Here is a 25,139-nt window from a genome sequence, read left to right as displayed (position 1 = left end):
AAACACAGAAATTGCATCGGGATTGAATACAACAGTCACCATGCGCTCTTTCCTCCACGGGAGTAATGTCTCAAATATTCTATGCTTTGATCGTTTGATCGTTAGCTGGAAGCCCAGTAGTAGTTTCCGATGCACATCTGGAGGCATTCTGTAATCTGTTGATAATCAGAGTGTTGAGGAAACACATAAATTGCATTGGGATTGAATACAACAGTCACCATGCCCACTTTCCTCCATGGGAGTAACGTCTCTAAGAGTCTACGCTTTGATCGTCCCAGGAAGACCAGTAGTAGATTCAGATGCACATCTGGAGGCATTCTGTAATCTGTGGACTATCAGAGTGTTGATGAAACACAGAAATTGCATCGGGATTGAATACAACAGTCACCATGCGCACTTTCCTCCAAGGGAGTAATGTCTCAAACGGTCTACGCTTTGTTCGTTCCCTGGAAGGCCATTAGTAGTTTCCGATGCACGTCAGATGGCATTCCGTAATCTGTGGACTATCAGAGTGTTGATGAAACACCGAGATTGCATCGGGATTGAATACAACAGTCACCATGCGCACATTCCTCCACGGGATTACTGTCTCAAACAGTCTAGGCTTTGATCGCTCCTGGAAGACCAGTAATAGTTTCCGATGCACATCTGGTGCCATTCCTTAATCTGTGGACTATCAGAGTGTTGATGAAACACAGAAATTGCATCGGGATTGAATACAACAGTCACCATGCGCACTTTCCTCCATGGGAGTAATGCCTCAAACAGTTTACGCTTTGATAGTTCCCTGGAAGACCAGTAGTAGTTTCCGATGCACATCTGGGGGCATTCTGTAATCTGTGGACTATCAGAGTGTTGATGAAACACAGAAATTGCATCAGGATTCAATAAAACAGTCACCATGCGCACTTTCCCCCATGGGAGTAATGTCTCAAACAGTCTACGCTTTGATCGTTCCCTGGAAGAACAGTGGTAGTTTCCAATGCACATCAGGAGGCATTCTGTAATCTGTGGACTATCAGAGTATTGATGAAACACAGAAATTGCATCGAGATTCAATACAACAGTCACCATGCGCACTTTCCTCCATGGGAGTAATGTCTGCAACAGTCCACCCTTTGATCGTTTCCTGGAAGACCAGTAGTAGCTTCCGATGCACATCTGGAGGCATTATGTAATCTGTTGACTATCAGAGTGTTGATGAAACACAGAAATTACATCGGGATAGAATCAAACAGTCAGTATGCACACTTTCCTCCACGGGAGGTATGTCTCAAAGATTCTACGCTTTGATCGTTACCTGGAAGACCAGTAGTAGTTTCCGATGCACATCTGGTGTCATTTTGTGATCTGTGGACTATCAGAGTGTTGATGAAACACAGATATTGCATCGGGATTGAATACAACAGTCACCATGCGCACTTTCCTTCATGGGAGTAATGTCTCAATCAGTGTACGCTATGATCGTTCCCTGGAAGACCAGTAGTAGTTTCCGATGCACATCTGGAGGCATTCTGTAATCTTTGGACTATCAGAGTGTTGATGAAACACAAAAAATTGCATCGGGATTTAATACAACAATCACCATGCGCACTTCCCTCCATGGGAGTAATGTCTCTAACAGTCTACGCTTGGATTGTTCCCTGGAAGACCAGTAGTAGTTCCTGATGCACATCTGGAGGCATTCTTTTCTGTGGACTATCAGAGTGTTGATAAAACACAGAAATTGCATCAGGTTTGAATACAACAGTCACCATGCGCACTTTCCTCAATGTTAGTAATGTCTCAAACAGTCTACGATTTGATTGTTAACAGGAAGACCAGTAGTAGTTTCCGATGCACATCTGGTGGCATTCTGTAATCTGTGGACTATCAGAGTGTTGATGAAACACAGAAATTGCATCGTGATTGAATACATCAGTCACCATGCCCACTTTCCTAAATGGGAGTAATGTCTCAAACAGTCTACGCTTTGATCGTTCCCTGGAAGACCAGTAGTAGTTTCCGATGCACATCTGGTGGCATTCTGTAATCTGTGGACTATCAGAGTGTTGATGAAACACAGAAATTGCATAGGGATTGAATAAAACATTCACCATGCGCACTTTCCTCCACAGGAGCAATGTCTCAAACAGTCTACGCTTTGATCGTTTTGTGGAAGACCAGTAGTAGTTTCCGATGCACATCTGGCGGCATTCTGTAATCTGTGGACTATGACAGTGTTGATGAAACACAGAAATTGCATCGGGATTTAATACAACAGTCACAATGCACACTTTCCTCCATGGTAGTAATGTCTCAATTAGTCTACGCTTTGATCGTTCCCTGGAAGACCAGTAGTAGTTTCCGATGCACATCTGGATGCATTCTGTAATCTGTGGACCTTCAAAGTGTCGATAAAACACATAAATTGCATCGGTATTGAATACAACAGTCACCATGAGCACTTGCCTCCATGTTAGTAATGTCTCAAACAGTCTACGCTTTGATCGTTCCCTTTAACACGAGTGGTAGGTTCCGATGCACATCTGGAGGCATTCTGTAATCTGTGGACTATCAGAGTGTTGATGAAACTCAGAAATTGCATCGGGATTGAATACGACAGTCACCGTGCGCACTTTCCTCCATGTTAGTAATATCACAAACAGTCTACGCTTTGATCGTTCCCTGGAAGACCAGTAGTAGTTTCCAATGCACATCTGGAGGCATTCTGTAATCTGTGGACTATCAGAGTGTTGATGAAACACAGAAATTGCATCGGGATTGAATACAACAGTCATCATGCGCACATTCCTCCATGAGAGTAATGTCTGAAACAGTCCACCCTTTGATCGTTCCCTGGAAGACCAGTAGTAGTTTCCGATGCACATCTGGTATCATTCTGTAATCTGTGGACTATCAGAGTGTTGATGAAACACAGAAATTGCATCGGGATTGAATCAAACAGTCACCATGCCCACTTTCCTCCACGGGAGGTATGTCTCAAACAGTCTACGCTTTGATCGTTACCTGGAAGACCAGTAGTAGTTTCCGATGCACGTCTGGTGGCATTCAGTAATCTGTGGACTATAAGAGTGTTGATGAAACACAGAGATTGCAACGGGATTGAATACAACACTCACCATGCGCACTTTCCTCCACGGGAGTAATCTCTCAAACAGTCTACGCTTTGATATTTCCTTGGAAGACCAGTAGTAGTTTCCGATACACATCTGGAGACATTCTGTAATTTGTGGACCGTCAAAGTGTTGATCAAACACAAAAATTGCAGCGGGATTGAATACAACAGTCACCATGCGCACTTTCCTCCACAGGAGTAATGTGTCAAACAGTCTACACTTTGATCGTTCCCTGGAAGACCAGTAGTAGTTTCCGATGCACATCTGGTGGCATTCTGTAATCTGTGGACTATCAGAGTGTTGATGAAACACAGAGGTTGTGTCGGGATTGAATACAACAGTCACCATGCGCACTTTCTTCCACGGGAGTAATGTCTCAAACAGTCTATGCTTTGATCGTTCCCGGGAAGACCAGTAGTAGTTTCCAATGCACATCTGGAGGCATTCTATAATCTGTGGACTATCAGAGTGTTGATGAAACACAGAAATTGCATCGGGATTGAATACAACAGTCACCATGCGCACTTCCCTCCATGGGAGTAATATCTCTAACAGTCTACGCTTGGATCGTTCCCTGGAAGACCAGTTGTAGTTTCCGATACACATCTGGTGGCATTCTGTAATCTGTGGACTATCAGAGTGTTGATGAAACACAGAAATTGCATCGGGATTGAATAAAACAGTCACCAAGCGCACTTTCCTCCACGGGAGGTATGTCTCAAACAGTCTACGCTTTGATCGTTACCTGGAAGACCAGTAGTAGTTTCCGATGAACATCTGGTGGCATTCAGTAATCTGTGGACTATTAGAGTGTTGATGAAACACAGAAATTGCATCGGGATTGAATACAACAGTTACCATGCGCACTTTCCTCCGTGGGAGTAATGTCTCAATCAGTCTACGCTTTGATCGTTCCCGGGAAGACCAGTAGTAGTTTCCAATGCACATCTGGAGGCATTCTATAATCTGTGGACTATCAGAGTGTTGATGAAACACAGAAATTGCATCGGGATTGAATACAACAGTCACCATGCGCACTTCCCTCCATGGGAGTAATATCTCTAACAGTCTACGCTTGGATCGTTCCCTGGAATACCAGTAGTAGTTTCCGATGCACATCTGGAGGCATTCTGTAATCTGTGGACTATCAGAGTGTTGATAAAACACAGAAATTGCATCGGGTTGGAATACAACAGTCACCATGCACACTTTCCTCCATGTTAGTAATGTCTCAAACAGTCTACGCTTTGATTGTTACCTGGAAGACCATTAGTAGTTTCCGATGCACATCTGGTGGCATTCTGTAATCTGTGGACAATCAGAGTGTTGATGACACACACAAATTGCATCAGGATTCAATACAACAGTCACCATGCACACTTTCCCCCATGGGAGTAATGTCTCAAACAGTCTACGCTTTGATCGTTCCCTGGAAGACCAGTGGTAGCTTCCAATGCACATCTGGAGGCATTCTGTAATCTGTGGACTATCAGAGTATTGATGAAACACAGAAATTAAATCGGGATTCAATACAACAGTCACCATGCGCACTTCCCTCCATGGGAGTAATGTCTGCAACAGTCCACCCTTTGATCGTTTCCTGGAAGACCAGTAGTAGCTTCCGATGCACACCTGGAGGCATTATGTAATCTGTTGACTATCAGAGTGTTGATGAAACACAGAAATTACATCGGGATAGAATCAAACAGTCAGTATGCACACTTTCCTCCACGTGTGGTATGTCTCAAAGAGTCTGCGCTTTGATCGTTACCTGGAAGACCAGTAGTAGTTTCCGATGCACATCTGGTGGCATTTTGTGATCTGTGGACTATCAGAGTGTTGATGAAACACAGATATTGCATCGGGATTGAATACAACAGTCACCATGCGCACTTTCCTCCATGGGAGTAATGTCTCAATCAGTGTACGCTTTGATCGTTCCCTGGAAGACCATTAGTAGTTTCCGATGCACATCTGGAGGCATTCTGTAATCTTTGGACTATCAGAGTGTTGATGAAACACAAAAAATTGCATCGGGATTTAATACAACAGTCACCATGCCCACTTTCCTAAATGGGAGTAATGTCTCAAACAGTCTACGACTTGATCGTTCCCTGGAAGACCAGTAGTAGTTTCCGATGCACATCTGGTGGCATTCTGTAATCTGTGGACTATCAGAGTGTTGATGAAACACAGAAATTGCATAGGGATTGAATACAACAGTCACCATGCGCACTTTCCTCCACAGGAGCAATGTGTCAAACAGCCTACACTTTGATCGTTCCCTGGAAGACCAGTAGTAGTTTCCGATGCACATCTGGTGGCATTCTGTAATCTGTGGACTATCAGAGTGTTGATGAACCACAGAGATTGCGTCGGGATTGAATACAACAGTCACCATGCGCACTTTCTTATACGGGAGTTATGTCTCAAACAGTCTATGCTTTGATCGTTCCTTGGAAGACCAGTAGTAGTTTCCGATGAACATCTGGTGGCATTCTGTAATCTGTGGACTATCAGAGTGTTGATGAAACACAGAAATTGCATCGGGATTGAATAAAACAGTCACCAAGCGCACTTTCCTCCACGGGAGGTATGTCTCAAACAGTCTACGCTTTGATCGTTACCTGGAAGACCAGTAGTAGTTTCCGATGAACATCTGGTGGCATTCAGTAATCTGTGGACTATCAGAGTGTTGATGAAACACAGAAATTGCATCGGGATTGAATACAACAGTCACCATGCGCACTTTCCTCCGTGGGAGTAATGTCTCAATCAGTCTCCGCTTTGATCGTTCCCGGGAAGACCAGTAGTAGTTTCCAATGCACATCTGGAGGCATTCTATAATCTGTGGACTATCAGAGTGTTGATGAAACACAGAAATTGCATCGGGATTGAATACAACAGTCACCATGCGCACTTCCCTCCATGGGAGTAATATCTCTAACAGTCTACGCTTGGATCGTTCCCTGGAAGACCAGTAGTAGTTTCCGATGCACATCTGGAGGCATTCTGTAATCTGTGGACTATCAGAGTGTTGATGAAACACAGAATTTGCATCGGGATTGAATACAACAGTCATCATGCGCACATTCCTCCATGAGAGTAATGTCTGAAACAGTCCACCCTTTGATAGTTCCCTGGAAGACCAGTAGTAGTTTCCGATGCACATCTGGAGGCATTCTGTAATCTGTGGACTATCAGAGTGTTGATGAAACACAGAAATTGCATCGGGATTGAATACAACAGTCACCATGCGCACTTCCCTCCACGGGAGTAATGTCTCTAACAGTCTACGCTTGGATCGTTCCCTGGAGGACCAGTAGTAGTTTCCGATGCACATCTGGAAGCATTCTGTAATCTGTGGACAATCAGAGTGTTGATAAAACACAGAAATTGCATCGGGTTTGAATACAACAGTCACCATGAGCACTTGCCTCCTTGGGAGCAATGTCTCAAACAGTCTACGCTTTGATCGTTCCCTGGAAGACCAGTATTAGTTTCCGATGCACATCTGGTGGCATTCCTTAATCTGTGGACAATCAGAGGGTTGATGAAACACAGAAATTGCATCGGGATTGAATACAACAGTCACCATGCGCACTTTCCTACATGGGAGTAATGTCTCAAATAGTCTACGCTTTGATCGTTCCCTGGAAGACGAGTAGTAGTTTCCGATGCACATCTGGATGCATTCTGTAATCTGTGGACCTTCAAAGTGTTGATGAAACACAGAAATTGCATTTGGATTGAATACAACAGTCACCATGGGCACTTGCCTCCATGTTAGTAATGTCTCAAACAGACTACGCTTTGATCGTTCCCTGGAACACCAGAGGTAGGTTCCGTTGCACATCTGGAGGCATTCTGTAATCTGTGGACTATCAGAGTGTTGATGAAACACAGAAATTGCATCGGGATTGAATAAAACAGTCAGCATGCGCACTTTAATCCACAGGAGTAATGTCTCAAACAGTCTACGCTTTGATATTTCCTTGGAAGACCAGTAGTAGTTTCCGATACACATGTGGAGACATTCTGTAATTTGTGGAACTTCAAAGTGTTGATGAAACACAGAAATTGCGTCGGGATTGAATACAACAGTCACCATGGGCACTTGCTTCCATGCGAGCAATGTCTCAAACAGTCTACGCTTTGATCGTTCCCTGGAAGACCAGTATTAGTTTCCGATGCACATCTGGTGGCATTCCTTAATCTGTGGACTATCAGAGAGTTGATGAAACACAGAAATTGCATCGGGATTGAATACAACAGTCACCATGCGCACTTTCCTACATGGGAGTAATGTCTCAAATAGTCTACGCTTTGATCGTTCCCTGGAAGACGAGTAGTAGTTTCCGATGCACATCTGGATGCATTCTGTAATCTGTGGACCTTCAAAGTGTTGATGAAACACAGAAATTTCATTTGGATTGAATACAACAGTCACCATGAGCACTTGCCTCCATGTTAGTAATGTCTCAAACAGTCTACGCTTTGATCGTTCCCTGGAACACCAGTGGTAGGTTCCGATGCACATTTGGAGGCATTCTGTAATCTGTGGACTATCAGAGTGTTGATGAAACACAGAAATTGCATCGGGATTGAATAAAACAGTCACCATGCGCACTTTCCTCCACTGGAGGGTCAAACAGTCTACGCTTTGATCGTTACCTGGAAGACCGGTAGTAGTTTCCGATGCACATCTGGTGGCATTCTGTAATCTGTGGACTATCAGATTGTTGATGAAACACAGAACTTGCATCGGGATTGAATACAACAGTCTCCATGCACACTTTCCTCCATGGGAGTAATGTCTCAAACAGTCTACGCTTTGATCGTTCAGTGGAAGACCAGTAGTAGTTTCCGATGCACATCTGGGAGCATTCTGTAATCTGTGGACTATCAGAGTGTTGATGAGACACAGAAATTGCATCGGGATTGGATACAACAGTCACCATGCGCACTTTCCTCCATGTTAGTAATGTCTCAAACACTTTACGCTTTGATCGTTCCCTGGAAGACCAGTGGTAGTTTCCAATGCACATCTGGAGGCATTCTGTAATCTGTGGACTATCTGAGTGTTGATGAAACACAGAAATTGCATCGGGATTGAATACAACAGGTACCAAGCGCACTTTCCTCCATGGGAGTAATGTCTGAAACAGTCCACCCTTTGATCGTTGCCTGGAAGACCAGTAGTAGTTTCCGATGCACATCTGGAGGCATTCTGTAATCTGTGGACTATCAGAGTGTTGATGAAACACAGAAATTGCATCTGGATTGAATAGAACAGTCACCATGCGCACTTTCCTCCATGGGAGTAATGTCTCAAATAGTCTACGCTTTGATCGTTCCCTGGAAGACGAGTAGTAGTTTCCGATGCACATCTGGATGCATTCTGTAATCTGTGGACCTTCGAAGTGTTTATGGAACACAGAAATTTCATTTTGATTGAATACAACAGTCACCATGAGCACTTGCCTCCATGTTAGTAATGTCTCAAACAGTCTACGCTTTGATCGTTCCCTGGAACACCAGTGGTAGGTTCCGATGCACATCAGGAGGCATTCTGTAATCTGTGGACTATCAGAGTGTTGATGAAACACAGAAATTGCATCGGGATTGAATACAACAGTCATCATGCGCACATTCCTCCATGAGAGTAATGTCTGAAACAGTCCACCCTTTGATAGTTCCCTGGAAGACAAGTAGTAGTTTCCGATGCACATCTGGAAGCATTCTGTAATCTGTGGACTATCAGAGTGTTGATGAAATACAGAAATTGCATCGGGATTGAATACAACAGTCACCATGCGCACTTCCCTCCACAGGAGTAATGTCTCTAACAGTCTACGCTTGGATCGTTCCCTGGAAGACCAGTAGTAGTTTCCGATGCACATCTGGAGGCATTCTGTAATCTGTGGACTATCAGAGTATTGATAAAACACAGAAATTGCATCGGGATTGAATATAACAGTCACCATGGGCACTTGCCTCCATGGGAGCAATGTCTCAAACAGTCTACGCTTTGATCGTTCCCTGGAAGACCAGTATTAGTTTCCGATGCACATCTGGTGGCATTCCTTAATCTGTGGACTATCAGAGAGTTGATGATACACAGAAATTGCATCGGGATTGAATACAACAGTCATCATGCGCACTTTCCTACATGGGAGTAATGTCTCAAATAGTCTACGCTTTGATCGTTCCCTGGAAGACGAGTAGTAGTTTCCGATGCACATCTGGATGCATTCCGTAATCTGTGGTCCTTCAAAGTGTTGATGAAACACAGAAATTGCATTTGGATTGAATACAACAGCCACCATGAGCACTTGCCTCCATGTTAGTAATGTCTCAAACAGTCTACGCTTTGATCGTTCCCTGGAACACCAGTGGTAGGTTCCGATGCACATTTGGAGGCATTCTGTAATCTGTGGACTATCAGAGTGTTGATGACACACAGAAATTGCATCGGGAGTGAATAAAACAGTCACCATGCGGACTTTCCTCCACTGGAGGGTCAAACAGTCTACGCTTTGATCGTTACCTGGAAGACCAGTAGTAGTTTCCGATGCACATCTGGTGGCATTCTGTAATCTGTGGACTATCAGATTGTTGATGAAACACAGAACTTGCATCGGGATTGAATACAACAGTCACCATGCACACTTTCCTCCATGGGAGTAATGTCTCAAACAGTCTACGCTTTGATAGTTCAGTGGAAGACCAGTAGTAGTTTCCGATGCACATCTGGGAGCATTCTGTAATCTGTGGACTATCAGAGTGTTGATGAGACACAGAAATTGCATCGGGATTGAATACAACAGTCACCATGCGCACTTTCCTCCATGTTAGTAATGTCTCAAAGAGTCTACGCTTTGATCGTTCCCTGGAAGACCAGTGGTAGTTTCCAATGCACATCTGGAGGCATTCTGTAATCTGTGGACTATCTGAGTGTTGATGAAACACAGAAATTGCATCGGGATTGAATACAACAGGCACCAAGCGCACTTTCCTCCATGGGAGTAATGTCTGAAACAGTCCACCCTTTGATCGTTGCATGGAAGACCAGTAGTAGTTTCCGATGCACACCTGGAGGCATTCTGTAATCTGTGGACTATCAGAGTGTTGATGAAACACAGAAATTGCATCTGGATTGAATACAACCGTCACCATGTGCACTTTCCTCCATGGGAGTAATGTCTCAAATAGTCTACGCTTTGATCGTTCCCTGGAAGACGAGTAGTAGTTTCCGATGCACATCTGGATGCATTCTGTAATCTGTGGACCTTCAAAGTGTTGATGAAACACAGATATTTCATTTTGATTGAATACAACAGTCACCATGAGCACTTGCCTCCATGTTAGTAATGTCTCAAACAGTCTACGCTTTGATCGTTCCCTGGAACACCAGTGGTAGGTTCCGATGCACATCTGGAGGCATTCTGTAATCTGTGGACTATCAGAGTGTTGATGAAACACAGAAATTGCATCGGGATTGAATAAAACAGTCACCATGCGCACTTTCCTCCACTGGAGGGTCAAACAGTCTACGCTTTGATCGTTACCTGGAAGTCCAGTAGTAGTTACCGATGCACATCTGGTGGCATTCTGTAATCTGTGGACTATCAGATTGTTGATGAAACACAGAACTTGCATCGGGATTGAATACAACAGTCACCATGCACACTTTCCTCCATGGGAGTAATGTCTCAAACAGTCTACGCTTTGATCGTTCAGTGGAAGACCAGTAGTAGTTTCCGATGCACATCTGGGAGCATTCTGTAATCTGTGGACTATCAGAGTGTTGATGAGACACAGAAATTGCATCGGGATTGGATACAACAGCCACCATGCGCACTTTCCTCCATGTTAGTAATGTCTCAAACACTTTACGCTTTGATCGTTCCCTGGAAGACCAGTGGTAGTTTCCAATGCACATCTGGAGGCATTCTGTAATCTGTGGACTATATGAGTGTTGATGAAACACAGAAATTGCATCGGGATTGAATACAACAGGTACCAAGCGCACTTTCCTCCATGGGAGTAATGTCTGAAACAGTCCACCCTTTGATCGTTGCCTGGAAGACCAGTAGTAGTTTCCGATGCACATCTGGAGGCATTCTGTAATCTGTGGACTATCAGAGTGTTGATGAAACACAGAAATTGCATCTGGATTGAATACAACAGTCACCATGCGCACTTTCCTCCATGGGAGTAATGTCTTAAATAGTCTACGCTTTGATCGTTCCCTGGAAGACGAGTAGCAGTTTCCGATGCACATCTGGATGCATTCTGTAATCTGTGGACCTTCGAAGTGTTTATGAAACACAGAAATTTCATTTTGATTGAATACAACAGTCACCATGAGCACTTGCCTCCATGTTAGTAATGTCTCAAACAGTCTACGCTTTGATCGTTCCCTGGAACACCAGTGGTAGGTTCCGATGCACATCTGGAGGCATTCTGTAATCTGTGGACTATCAGAGTGTTGATGAAACACAGAAATTGCATCGGGATTGAATACAACAGTCATCATGCGCACATTCCTCCATGAGAGTAATGTCTGAAACAGTACACCCTTTGATAGTTCCCTGGAAGACAAGTAGTAGTTTCCGATGCACATCTGGAAGCATTCTGTAATCTGTGGACTATCAGAGTGTTGATGAAATACAGAAATTGCATCGGGATTGAATACAACAGTTCCCATGCGCACTTCCCTCCACAGGAGTAATGTCTCTAACAGTCTACGCTTGGATCGTTCCCTGGAAGACCAGTAGTAGTTTCCGATGTACATCTGGAGGCATTCTGTAAACTGTGGACTATCAGAGTGTTGATAAAACACAGTAATTCCATCGGGTTTGAATACAACAGTCACCATGGGCACTTGCCTCCATGGGAGCAATGTCTCAAACAGTATACGCTTTGATCGTTCCCTGGAAGACCAGTATTAGTTTCCGATGCACATCTGGTGGCATTCCTTAATCTGTGGACTATCAGAGAGTTGATGATACACAGAAATTGCATCGGGATTGAATACAACAGTCATCATGCGCACTTTCCTACATGGGAGTAATGTCTCAAATAGTCTACGCTTTGATCGTTCCCTGGAAGACGAGTAGTAGTTTCCGATGCACATCTGGATGCATTCTGTAATCTGTGGTCCTTCAAAGTGTTGATGAAACACAGAAATTGCATTTGGATTGAATACAACAGCCACCATGAGCACTTGCCTCCATGTTAGTAATGTCTCAAACAGTCTACGCTTTGATCGTTCCCTGGAACACCAGTGGTAGGTTCCGATGCACATTTGGGGGCATTCTGTAATCTGTGGACTATCAGAGTGTTGATGAAACACAGAAATTGCATCGGGAGTGAATAAAACAGTCACCATGCGGACTTTCCTCCACTGGAGGGTCAAACAGTCTACGCTTTGATCGTTACCTGGAAGACCAGTAGTAGTTTCCGATGCACATCTGGTGGCATTCTGTAATCTGTGGACTATCAGATTGTTGATGAAACACAGAACTTGCATCGGGATTGAATACAACAGTCACCATGCACACTTTCCTCCATGGGAGTAATGTCTCAAACAGTCTACGCTTTGATCGTTCAGTGGAAGACCAGTAGTAGTTTCCGATGCACATCTGGGAGCATTCTGTAATCTGTGGACTATCAGAGTGTTGATGAGACACAGAAATTGCATAGGGATTGAATACAACAGTCACCATGCGCACTTTCCTCCATGTTAGTAATGTCTCAAACACTCTACGCTTTGATCGTTCCCTGGAAGACCAGTGGTAGTTTCCAATGCACATCTGGAGGCATTCTGTAATCTGTGGACAATCTGAGTGTTGATGAAACACAGAAATTGCATCGGGATTGAATACAACAGACACCAAGCGCACTTTCCTCCATGGGAGTAATGTCTGAAACAGTCCACCCTTTGATCGTTGCATGGAAGACCAGTAGTAGTTTCCGATGCACATCTGGAGGCATTCTGTAATCTGTGGACTATCAGAGTGTTGATGAAACACAGAAATTGCATCTGGATTGAATACAACAGTCACCATGCGCACTTTCCTCCATGGGAGTAATGTCTCAAATAGTCTACGCTTTGATCGTTCCCTGGAAGACGAGTAGTAGTTTCCGGTGCACATCTGGATGCATTCTGTAATCTGTGGACCTTCAAAGTGTTGATGAAACACAGATATTTCATTTTGATTGAATACAACAGTCACCATGCGCACTTTCCTCCATGGGAGTAATGTCTCTAAAAGTCTGCGCTTCGATCGTTCCCAGGAAGACCAGTAGTAGTTTCCGATGCACATCTGGAGTCTTACTGTATTCTGTGGAGTATCAGAGTGTTAATGAAACACAGAAATTGCATCGGGATTGAATACAACAGTCACCATGCGCACCTTCCTCCAAGGGAGTATTGTCTCAAACAGTTTACGCTTTGATAGTTCCCAGGAAGACCAGTAGTAGTTTCCGATGCACATCTGGTGGAATTCCGTAATCTGTGGACTATCAGAGTGTTGATGAAACACAGAAATTGCATCGGGATTGAGTACAACACTCACCATGGGCACTTTCCTCCACGGGAGTAATGTCTGAAACAGTCTACGCTTTGATCGTTCCATGTAAGACCAGTAGTAGTTTCCGATGCACATCTGGAGGCATTCTGTAATCTGTGGACCTTCAAAGTGTTGATGAAACACAGAAATTGCATGGGGATTGAATACAACAGTCACCATGAGCACTTGCCTCCATGTTAGGAATATCTCAAAGAATCTACGGTTTGATCGTTCCCTGGAAGTGCAGTAGTAGTTTCTGATGCATATCTGGCAGCATTCTGTAATCTGTAAACTATGTGAGTGTTGATGAAACACAGAAATTGCATCGGGATTGAATACAACACTCACCATGCGCACTCTCCTCCACAGGATTAATGTCTCAAACAGTCTACGCTTTGATATTTCCTTGGAAGACCAGTAGTAGTTTCCGATACACATCTGGAGACATTCTGTAATTTGTGGACCTTCAAAGTGTTGATGAAACACAGAAATTGCATGGGGATTGAATACAACAGTCACCATGATCACTTGCCTCCATGTTAGTAATGTCTCAAACAGTGTACGCTTTGATCGTTCCCTGGAACACGAGTGATAGATTCCGATGCACATCTGGAGGCATTCTGTAATCTGTGGACTAATGGAGTAATGATGAAACACAGAAATTGCATCGGGATTGAATACAAGAGTCATCATGCGCACATTCCTCCATGAGAGTAATGTCTGAAACAGTCCACCCTTTGATAGTTCCCTGGAAGATCAGTAGTAGTTTCCGATGCACGTCTGGTGGCATTCTGTAATCTGTGGACTATCAGAGTGTTGATGAAACACAGAAATTGCATCGGGATTGAATACAACAGTCACCATGCCCACTTTCCTCCGCGGGAGTAATGTCTCAATCAGTCTACGCTTTGATCGTTCCCTGGAAGACCAGTAGTAGTTTCCGATGCACATCTGGAGGCATTCTGTAATCTGTGGACTATCAGAGTGTTGATGAAACACAGACATTGCATCGGGATTGAATAAAACAGTCACCATGCGCACTTTCCTCCACTGGAGGTTCAAACAGTCTACGCTTTGATCGTTACCTGGAAGACCAGTAGTAGTTTCCGATGCACATCTGGTGGCATTCTGTAATCTGTGGACTATCAGATTGTTGATGAAACACAGAACTTGCATCGGGATTGAATACAACAGTCACCATGCACACTTTCCTCCATGGAAGTAATGTCTCAAACAGTCTACGCTTTGATCGTTCAGTGGAAGACCAGTAGTAGTTTCCGATGCACATCTGGGAGAATTCTGTAATCTGTGGACTATCAGAGTGTTGATGAAACACAGAAATTGCATCGGGATTGAATACAACAGTCACCATGCGCACTTTCCTCCATGTTAGTAATGTCTCAAACACTCTACGCTTTGATCGTTCCCTGGAAAACCAGTGGTAGTTTCCAATGCACATCTGGAGGCATTCTGTAATCTGTGGACTATCTGAGTGTTGATGAAACACAGAAATTGCATCGGGATTGAATACAACAGGCACCAAGCGCACTTTCCTCCATGGGAGTAATGTCTGAAACAGTCCACCCTTTGATCGTTCCCTGGAAGGCGAGTAGTAGTTTCCGATGCACATCTGAATGCATTCTGTAATCTGTGGACCTTCAAAGTGTTGATGAAACACAGAAATTTCATTTGGATTGAATACAACAGTCACCATGAGCACTTGCCTCCATGTTAGTAATGTCTCAAACGGTCTACGCTTTGATCGTTCCCTGGATCACCAGTGGTAGGTTCCGATACACATCTGGAGGCATTCTGTAATCTGTGGACTATCAGAGTGTTGATGAAAAACAGAAATTGCATCGGGATTGAATAAAACAGTCACCATGCGCACTTTCCTCCACTGGAGGTATGTCTCAAACAGTCTACGCTTTGATCGTTTCCTGGAAGACCAGTAGTAGTTTCCGATGCACATCTGGTTGCGTTCTGTAATCTGTGGACTATCGGACTGTTGACGAAACACAGAACTTGCATCGGGATTGAATACAACAGTCACCATGCACACTTTCCTCCATGGGAGTAATGTCTCAAACAGTCTACGCTTTGATCGTTCAGTGGAAGACCAGTAGTAGTTTCCGATGCACATCTGGGAGCATTCTGTAATCTGTGGACTATCAGAGTGTTGATGAAACACAGAAATCGCATCGGGATTGAATACAACAGTCACCATGCGCACTTCCCTCCGTGGGAGTAATGTCTCTAAAAGTCTGCGCTTCGATCATTCCCAGGAAGACCAGTAGTAGTTTCCGATGCACATCTGGAGGCATTCTGTATTCTGTGGAGTATCAGAGTGTTAATGAAACACAGAAATTGCATCGGGATTGAATACAACAGTCACCATGCGCACCTTCCTCCGAGGGAGTATTGTCTCAAACAGTTTACGCTTTGATAGTTCCCAGGAAGACCAGTAATTGTTTCCGATGCACATCTGGAGGCATTCTGTAATCTGTGGACTATCAGAGTGTTGATGGAACACAGAAATTGCATCGGGATTGAATACAACAGTCACCATGCGCACTTTCCTCCATGTTAGTAATGTCTCAAACACTCTACGCTTTGATCGTTCCCTGGAAGACCAGTGGTAGTTTCCAATGCACATCTGGAGGCATTCCGTTATCTGTGGACTATCAGAGTGTTGATGAAACACAGAAATTGCATCGGGATTGAATACAACAGTCACCATGCGCACTTCCCTCCATGGGAGTAATGTCTCTAACTGTCTACGCTTGGATCGTTCCCTGGAAGACCAGTAGTAGTTTCCGATGCACATCTGGAGGCATTCTGTAATCTGTGGACTATCAGAGTGTTGATAAAACAAAGAAATTGCATCGGGATTGAATACAACAGTCACCATGCGCACTTTCCTCCATGTTAGTAACGTCTCAAACAGGCTACTCTTTGATCGTTCCCTAGAAGAACCGTTGTAGTTTCCAATGCACATCTGGAGGCATTCTGTAATCTGTGGACTATCAGACTGTAGATGAAACACAGAATTTGCATCGGGATTGAATACAAGATTCATCATGCGCACTTTCCTCCATGGGAGTAATGTCTGAAACAGTCCACCCTTTGATCGTTCCCTGGAAGACCAGAAGTAGTTTCCGATGCACATCTGGTGGTATTCTAAAATCTGTGGACTATCAGAGTGTTGATGAAACACAGAAATTGCATCGGGATTGAATACAACACTCACCATGCGCACTTTCCTCCACGGGATTAATGTCTCAAACAGTCTACGCTTTGATATTTCCTTGGAAGACCAGTAGTAGTTTCCGATACACATCTGGAGACATTCTGTAATTTGTGGGCTTCAAAGTGTTGATGAAACACTGAAATTGCGTCGGGATTGAATACAACAGTCACCATGCGCACTTTAATCAACAGGAGTAATGTGTCTAACAGTCTACATTTTGATCGTTCCCTGGAGAACTAGTAGTAGTTTCCGATGCACATCTGGTGGCATTCTGTAATCTGTGGACTATCAGAGTGTTGATGAAACACAGAAATTGCATCGGGATTGAATAAAACAGTCACCATGCGCACTTTCCTCCATGGGAGTAATGTCTCAAACAGTCTACGCTTTGAACGTTCCCTTGAAGACCAGTAGTAGTTTCCGATGCACATCTGGAGGTATTCTGTAACCTGTGGACTATCAGTGTGTTGATGAAACACAGACATTGCATCGGGATTGAATAAAACAGTCACCATGCGCACTTTCCTCCACTGGAGGTTCAAACAGTCTACGCTTTGATCGTTACCTGGAAGACCAGTAGTAGTTTCCGATGCACATCTGGTGGCATTCTGTAATCTGTGGACTATCAGATTGTTGATGAAACACAGAACTTGCATCGGGATTGAATACAACAGTCACCATGCACACTTTCCTCCATGGGAGTAATGTCTCAAACAGTCTACGCTTTAATCGTTCAGTGGAAGACCAGTTGTAGTTTCCGATGCACATCTAGGAGCATTCTGTAATCTGTGGACTATCAGAGTGTTGATGAAACACAGAAATTGCATCGGGATTGAATACAACAGTCACCATGCGCACTTTCCTCCATGTTAGTAATGTCTTAAACACTCTACGCTTTGATCGTTCCCTGGAAGACCAGTGGTAGTTTCCAATGCACATCTGGAGGCATTCTGTAATCTGTGGACTATCTGAGTGTTGATGAAACACAGAACTTGCATCGGGATTGAATACAACAGTCACCATGCACACTTGCCTCCATGTTAGTAATGTCTCAAACAGTCTACGCTTTGATCGTTCCCTGGATCACCAGTGGTAGGTTCCGATACACATCTGGAGGCATTCTGTAATCTGTGGACTATCAGAGTGTTGATGAAAAACAGAAATTGCATCGGGATTGAATAAAACAGTCACCATGCGCACTTTCCTCCACTGGAGGTATGTCTCAAACAGTCTACGCTTTGATCGTTACCTGGGAGACCAGTAGTAGTTTCCGATGCACATCTGGTGGCGTTCTGTAATCTGTGGACTATCGGACTGTTGATGAAACACAGAACTTGCATCGGGATTGAATACAACAGTCACCATGCGCACTTCCCTCCGAGGGAGTATTGTCTCAAACAGTTTACGCTTTGATAGTTCCCAGGAAGACCAGTAGTTGTTTCCGATGCACATCTGGAGGCATTCTGTAATCTGTGGACTATCAGAGTGTTGATGAAACACATAAATTGCATCGGGATTGAATACAACAGTCACCATGCGCACTTTCCTCCATGTTAGTAATGTCTCAAACACTCTACGCTTTGATCGTTCCCTGGAAGACCAGTGGTAGTTTCCAATGCACATCTGGAGGCATTCTATAATCTGTGGACTATCTGAGTGTTGATGAAACACAGAAATTGCATCGGGATTGAATACAACAGTCACCAAGCGCACTTTCCTCCATGGGAGTAATGTCTGAAACAGTCCACCCTTTGATTGTTCCCTGGAAGACCAGTAGTAGTCTCCGATGCACATCTGGAGGCATTCTGTAATCTGTGGACTATGAGAGTGTTGATGAAACACAGAAATTGCATCGGGATTGAATACAACAGTCACCATAAGCACTTTCCACCATGGGAGTAATGTCTCAAACAGTCTACGCTTTGATCGATCCCTGGAAGACCAGTAGTAGTTTCCGATGCACATCTGGAGGCATTCCGTTATCTGTGGACTATCAGAGTGTTGATGAAACACAGAAATAGCATCGGGATTGAATACAACAGTCACCATGCGCACTTCCCTCCATGGGAGTAATGTCTCTAACTGTCTACGCTTGGATCGTTCCCTGGAAGACCAGTAGTAGTTTCCGATGCACATCTGGAGGCATTCTGTAATCTGTGGACTATCAGAGTGTTGATAAAACAAAGAAATTGCATCGGGATTGAATACAACAGTCACCATGCGCACTTTCCTCCATGTTAGTAACGTCTCAAACAGGCTACGCTTTGATCGTTCCCTGGAAGAACCGTTGTAGTTTCCAATGCACATCTGGAGGCATTCTGTAATGTGTGGACTATCAGACTGTAGATGAAACACAGAATTTGCATCGGGATTGAATACAAGATTCACCATGCGCACTTTCCTCCATGGGAGTAATGTCTGAAACAGTCCACCCTTTGATCGTTTCCTGGAAGACCAGAAGTAGTTTCCGATGCACATCTGGTGGTATTCTAAAATCTGTGGACTATCAGAGTGTTGATGAAACACAGAAATTGCATCGGGATTGAATAAAACAGTCACAATGCACACTTTCCTCAACGGGAGGTATGTCTCAAACAGTCAACGCATTGATCGTTACCTGGAAGACCAGTAGTAGTTTCCGATGCACATCTGGTGGCATTCTGTAATCTGTGGACTATCAGAGTGTTGATGAAACACAGAAATTGCATCGGGATTGAATACAACAGTCACCAAGCGCACTTTCCTCCATGGGAGTAATGTCTGAAACAGTCCACCCTTTGATTGTTCCCTGGAAGACCAGTAGTAGTCTCCGATGCACATCTGGAGGCATTCTGTAATCTGTGGACTATGAGAGTGTTGATGAAACACAGAAATTGCATCGGGATTGAATACAACAGTCACCATGCGCACTTTCCACCATGGGAGTAATGTCTCAAACAGTCTACGCTTTGATCGATCCCTGGAAGACCAGTAGTAGTTTCCGATGCACATCTGGAGGCATTCCGTTATCTGTGGACTATCAGAGTGTTGATGAAACACAGAAATAGCATCGGGATTGAATACAACAGTCACCATGCGCACTTCCCTCCATGGGAGTAATGTCTCTAACTGTCTACGCTTGGATCGTTCCCTGGAAGACCAGTAGTAGTTTCCGATGCACATCTGGAGGCATTCTGTAATCTGTGGACTGTCAGAGTGTTGATAAAACAAAGAAATTGCATCGGGATTGAATACAACAGTCACCATGCGCACTTTCCTCCATGGGAGTAATGTCTCAAACCGTCTACGCTTTGATCGTTTCCTGGAAGACGAGTAGTAGTTTCCGATGCACATCTGGATGCATTCTGTAATCTGTGGACTTTCAAAGTGTTGATGAAACACAGAAATTTCATTTGGATTGAATACAACAGTCACCATGAGCACTTGCCTCCATGTTAGTAATGTCTCAAACAGTCTACGCTTTGATCGTTCCCTGGATCACCAGTGGTAGGTTCCGATACACATCTGGAGGCATTCTGTAATCTGTGGACTATCAGAGTGTTGATGAAAAACAGAAATTGCATCGGGATTGAATAAAACAGTCACCATGCGCACTTTCCTCCACTGGAGGTATGTCTCAAACAGTCTACGCTTTGATCGTTACCTGGGAGACCAGTAGTAGTTTCCGATGCACATCTGGTGGCGTTCTGTAATCTGTGGACTATCGGACTGTTGATGAAACACAGAACTTGCATCGGGATTGAATACAACAGTCGGCATGCACACTTTCCTCCATGGGAGTAATGTCTCAAACAGTCTACGCTTTGATCGTTCAGTGGAAGACCAGTAGTAGTTTCCGATGCACATCTGGGAGCATTCTGTAATCTGTGGACTATCAGAGTGTTGATGAAACACAGAAATTGCATCGGGATTGAATACAACAGTCACCATGCGCACTTCCCTCCGTGGGAGTAATGTCTCTAAAAGTCTGCGCTTCGATCGTTCCCAGGAAGACCAGTAGTAGTTACCGATGCACATCTGGAGGCATTCTGTATTCTGTGGAGTATCAGAGTGTTAATGAAACACAGAAATTGCATCGGGATTGAATACAACAGTGACCATGCGCACCTTCCTCCGAGGGAGTATTGTCTCAAACAGTTTACGCTTTGATAGTTCCCAGGAAGACCAGTAGTTGTTTCCGATGCACATCTGGAGGCATTCTGTAATCTGTGGACTATCAGAGTGTTGATGAAACACAGAAATTGCATCGGGATTGAATACAACAGTCACCATGCGCACTTTCCTCCATGTTAGTAATGTCTCAAACACTATACGCTTTGATCGTTCCCTGGAAGACCAGTGGTAGTTTCCAATGCACATCTGGAGGCATTCTATAATCTGTGGACTATCTGAGTGTTGATGAAACACAGAAATTGCATCGGGATTGAATACAACAGTCACCAAGCGCACTTTCCTCCATGGGAGTAATGTCTGAAACAGTCCACCCTTTGATTGTTCCCTGGAAGACCAGTAGTAGTCTCCGATGCACATCTGGAGGCATTCTGTAATCTGTGGACTATGAGAGTGTTGATGAAACACAGAAATTGCATCGGGATTGAATACAACAGTCACCATGCGCACTTTCCACCATGGGAGTAATGTCTCAAACAGTCTACGCTTTGATCGATCCCTGGAAGACCAGTAGTAGTTTCCGATGCACATCTGGAGGCATTCCGTTATCTGTGGACTATCAGAGTGTTGATGAAACACAGAAATAGCATCGGGATTGAATACAACAGTCACCATGCGCACTTCCCTCCATGGGAGTAATGTCTCTAACTGTCTACGCTTGGATCGTTCCCTGGAAGACCAGTAGTAGTTTCCGATGCACATCTGGAGGCATTCTGTAATCTGTGGACTGTCAGAGTGTTGATAAAACAAAGAAATTGCATCGGGATTGAATACAACAGTCACCATGCGCACTTTCCTCCATGGGAGTAATGTCTCAAACCGTCTACGCTTTGATCGTTCCCTGGAAGACGAGTAGTAGTTTCCGATGCACATCTGGATGCATTCTGTAATCTGTGGACTTTCAAAGTGTTGATGAAACACAGAAATTTCATTTGGATTGAATACAACAGTCACCATGAGCACTTGCCTCCATGTTAGTAATGTCTCAAACAGTCTACGCTTTGATCGTTCCCTGGATCACCAGTGGTAGGTTCCGATACACATCTGGAGGCATTCTGTAATCTGTGGACTATCAGAGTGTTGATGAAAAACAGAAATTGCATCGGGATTGAATAAAACAGTCACCATGCGCACTTTCCTCCACTGGAGGTATGTCTCAAACAGTCTACGCTTTGATCGTTACCTGGGAGACCAGTAGTAGTTTCCGATGCACATCTGGTGGCGTTCTGTAATCTGTGGACTATCGGACTGTTGATGAAACACAGAACTTGCATCGGGATTGAATACAACAGTCGGCATGCACACTTTCCTCCATGGGAGTAATGTCTCAAACAGTCTACGCTTTGATCGTTCAGTGGAAGACCAGTAGTAGTTTCCGATGCACATCTGGGAGCATTCTGTAATCTGTGGACTATCAGAGTGTTGATGAAACACAGAAATTGCATCGGGATTGAATACAACAGTCACCATGCGCACTTTCCTCCATGTTAGTAATGTCTCAAACACTATACGCTTTGATCGTTCCCTGGAAGACCAGTGGTAGTTTCCAATGCACATCTGGAGGCATTCTATAATCTGTGGACTATCTGAGTGTTGATGAAACACAGAAATTGCATCGGGATTGAATACAACAGTCACCAAGCGCACTTTCCTCCATGGGAGTAATGTCTGAAACAGTCCACCCTTTGATTGTTCCCTGGAAGACCAGTAGTAGTCTCCGATGCACATCTGGAGGCATTCTGTAATCTGTGGACTATGAGAGTGTTGATGAAACACAGAAATTGCATCGGGATTGAATACAACAGTCACCATGCGCACTTTCCACCATGGGAGTAATGTCTCAAACAGTCTACGCTTTGATCGATCCCTGGAAGACCAGTAGTAGTTTCCGATGCACATCTGGAGGCATTCCGTTATCTGTGGACTATCAGAGTGTTGATGAAACACAGAAATAGCATCGGGATTGAATACAACAGTCACCATGCGCACTTCCCTCCATGGGAGTAATGTCTCTAACTGTCTACGCTTGGATCGTTCCCTGGAAGACCAGTAGTAGTTTCCGATGCACATCTGGAGGCATTCTGTAATCTGTGGACTATCAGAGTGTTGATAAAACAAAGAAATTGCATCGGGATTGAATACAACAGTCACCATGCGCACTTTCCTCCATGTTAGTAACGTCTCAAACAGGCTACGCTTTGATCGTTCCCTGGAAGAACCGTTGTAGTTTCCAATGCACATCTGGAGGCATTCTGTAATCTGTGGACTATCAGACTGTAGATGAAACACCGAATTTGCATCGGGATTGAATACAAGATTCACCATGCGCACTTTCCTCCATGGGAGTAATGTCTGAAACAGTCCACCCTTTGATCGTTCCCTGGAAGACCAGAAGTAGTTTCCGATGCACATCTGGTGGTATTCTAAAATCTGTGGACTATCAGAGTGTTGATGAAACACAGAAATTGCATCGGGATTGAATAAAACAGTCACAATGCACACTTTCCTCAACGGGAGGTATGTCTCAAACAGTCAACGCTTTGATCGTTACCTGGAAGACCAGTAGTAGTTTCCGATGCACATCTGGTGGCATTCTGTAATCTGTGGACTATCAGAGTGTTGATGAAACACAGAAATTGCATCGGGATTGAATACAACTGTCACCATGCGCACTTTCCTCCATGGGAGTAATGTCTCAAACCGTCTACGCTTTGATCGTTCCCTGGAAGACTAGTAGTAGTTTCCGATGCACATCTGGTGGCATTCTGTAATCTGTGGAATATCGGAGTGTTGATGAAACACAGAAATTGCATCGGGATTGATTAACACAGTCATCATGCGCACTTTCCTCCATGGGAGTAATGTCTCAAACAGTCTACGCTTTGATCGTTCCCTAGAGGAACAGTAGTAGTTTCCGATGCACATCTGGATGCATTCTGTAATCTGTGGACCTTCTAAGTGTTGATGAAACACAGAAATTGCGTCGGGATTGAATACAACTGTCACCATGCGTACTTGCCTCCATGTTAGTAATGTCTCAAACAGTCTACGCTTTGATCGTTTCCTGGAAGACCAGTGGTAGTTTCCGATGCACATCTGGAGGCATTCTGTAATCTGTGGACTAACAGAGTGTTGATGAAACACAGAAATTGCATCGGGATTGAATACAACAGTCACCATGCGCACTTCCTCCAAGGGAGTAATGTCTGAAGCAGTCCACCCTTTGATCGTTCCCTGGAAGACCAGTAGTAGTTTCCGATGCACATCTGGTGGCATTCTGTAATCTGTGGACTATCAGAGTGTTGATGAAACACAGAATTGCATCGGGATTGAATAAAACAGTCCCCATGCGCACTTTCCTCCATGGGAGGTATGTCTCAAACAGTCTACGATTTGATCGTTACCTGGAAGACCAATAGTAGTTTCCGATGCACATCTGGTGGCATTCTGTAATCTGTGGACTATCAGAGTGTTGATGAAACACAGAAATTTCATCGGGATTGAATACAACAGTCAGCATGCGCACTTACCTCCATAGGAGTAATGTCTCAATCAGTCTACGCTTTGATCGTTCCCTGGAAGACCAGTAGTAGTTTCCGATGCACATCTGGAGGCATTCTGTAATCTGTGGACTATCAGAGTGTTGATAAAACACAGAAATTGCATCGGGTATGAATACAACAGTCACCATGAGCAGTTGCCTCCATGGGAGCAATGTCTCAAACAGTCTACGCTTTGATCGTTCCCTGGAAGACCAGTATTAGTTTCCGATGCACATCTGGTTGCATTCCTTAATCTGTGGACTAGCAGAGTGTTGATGAAACACAGAAATTGCTTCGGGATTGAATACAACAGTCACCATGCGCACTTCCCTCCATGGGAGTAATGTCTCTAACTGTCTACGCTTGAATCGTTCCCTGGAAGACCAGTAGTAGTTTCCGATGCACATCTGGAGGCATTCTGTAATCTGTGGACCTTCAAAGTGTTGATGAAACACAGAAATTGCATCGGGATTGATTA

This window comes from Schistocerca gregaria, unplaced genomic scaffold (genome assembly GCF_023897955.1).
Source record: "Schistocerca gregaria isolate iqSchGreg1 unplaced genomic scaffold, iqSchGreg1.2 ptg000178l, whole genome shotgun sequence".
NCBI classification, from domain to species: Eukaryota; Metazoa; Arthropoda; class Insecta; order Orthoptera; family Acrididae; genus Schistocerca; species Schistocerca gregaria.
This window is presented reverse-complemented; position numbering follows the sequence as displayed.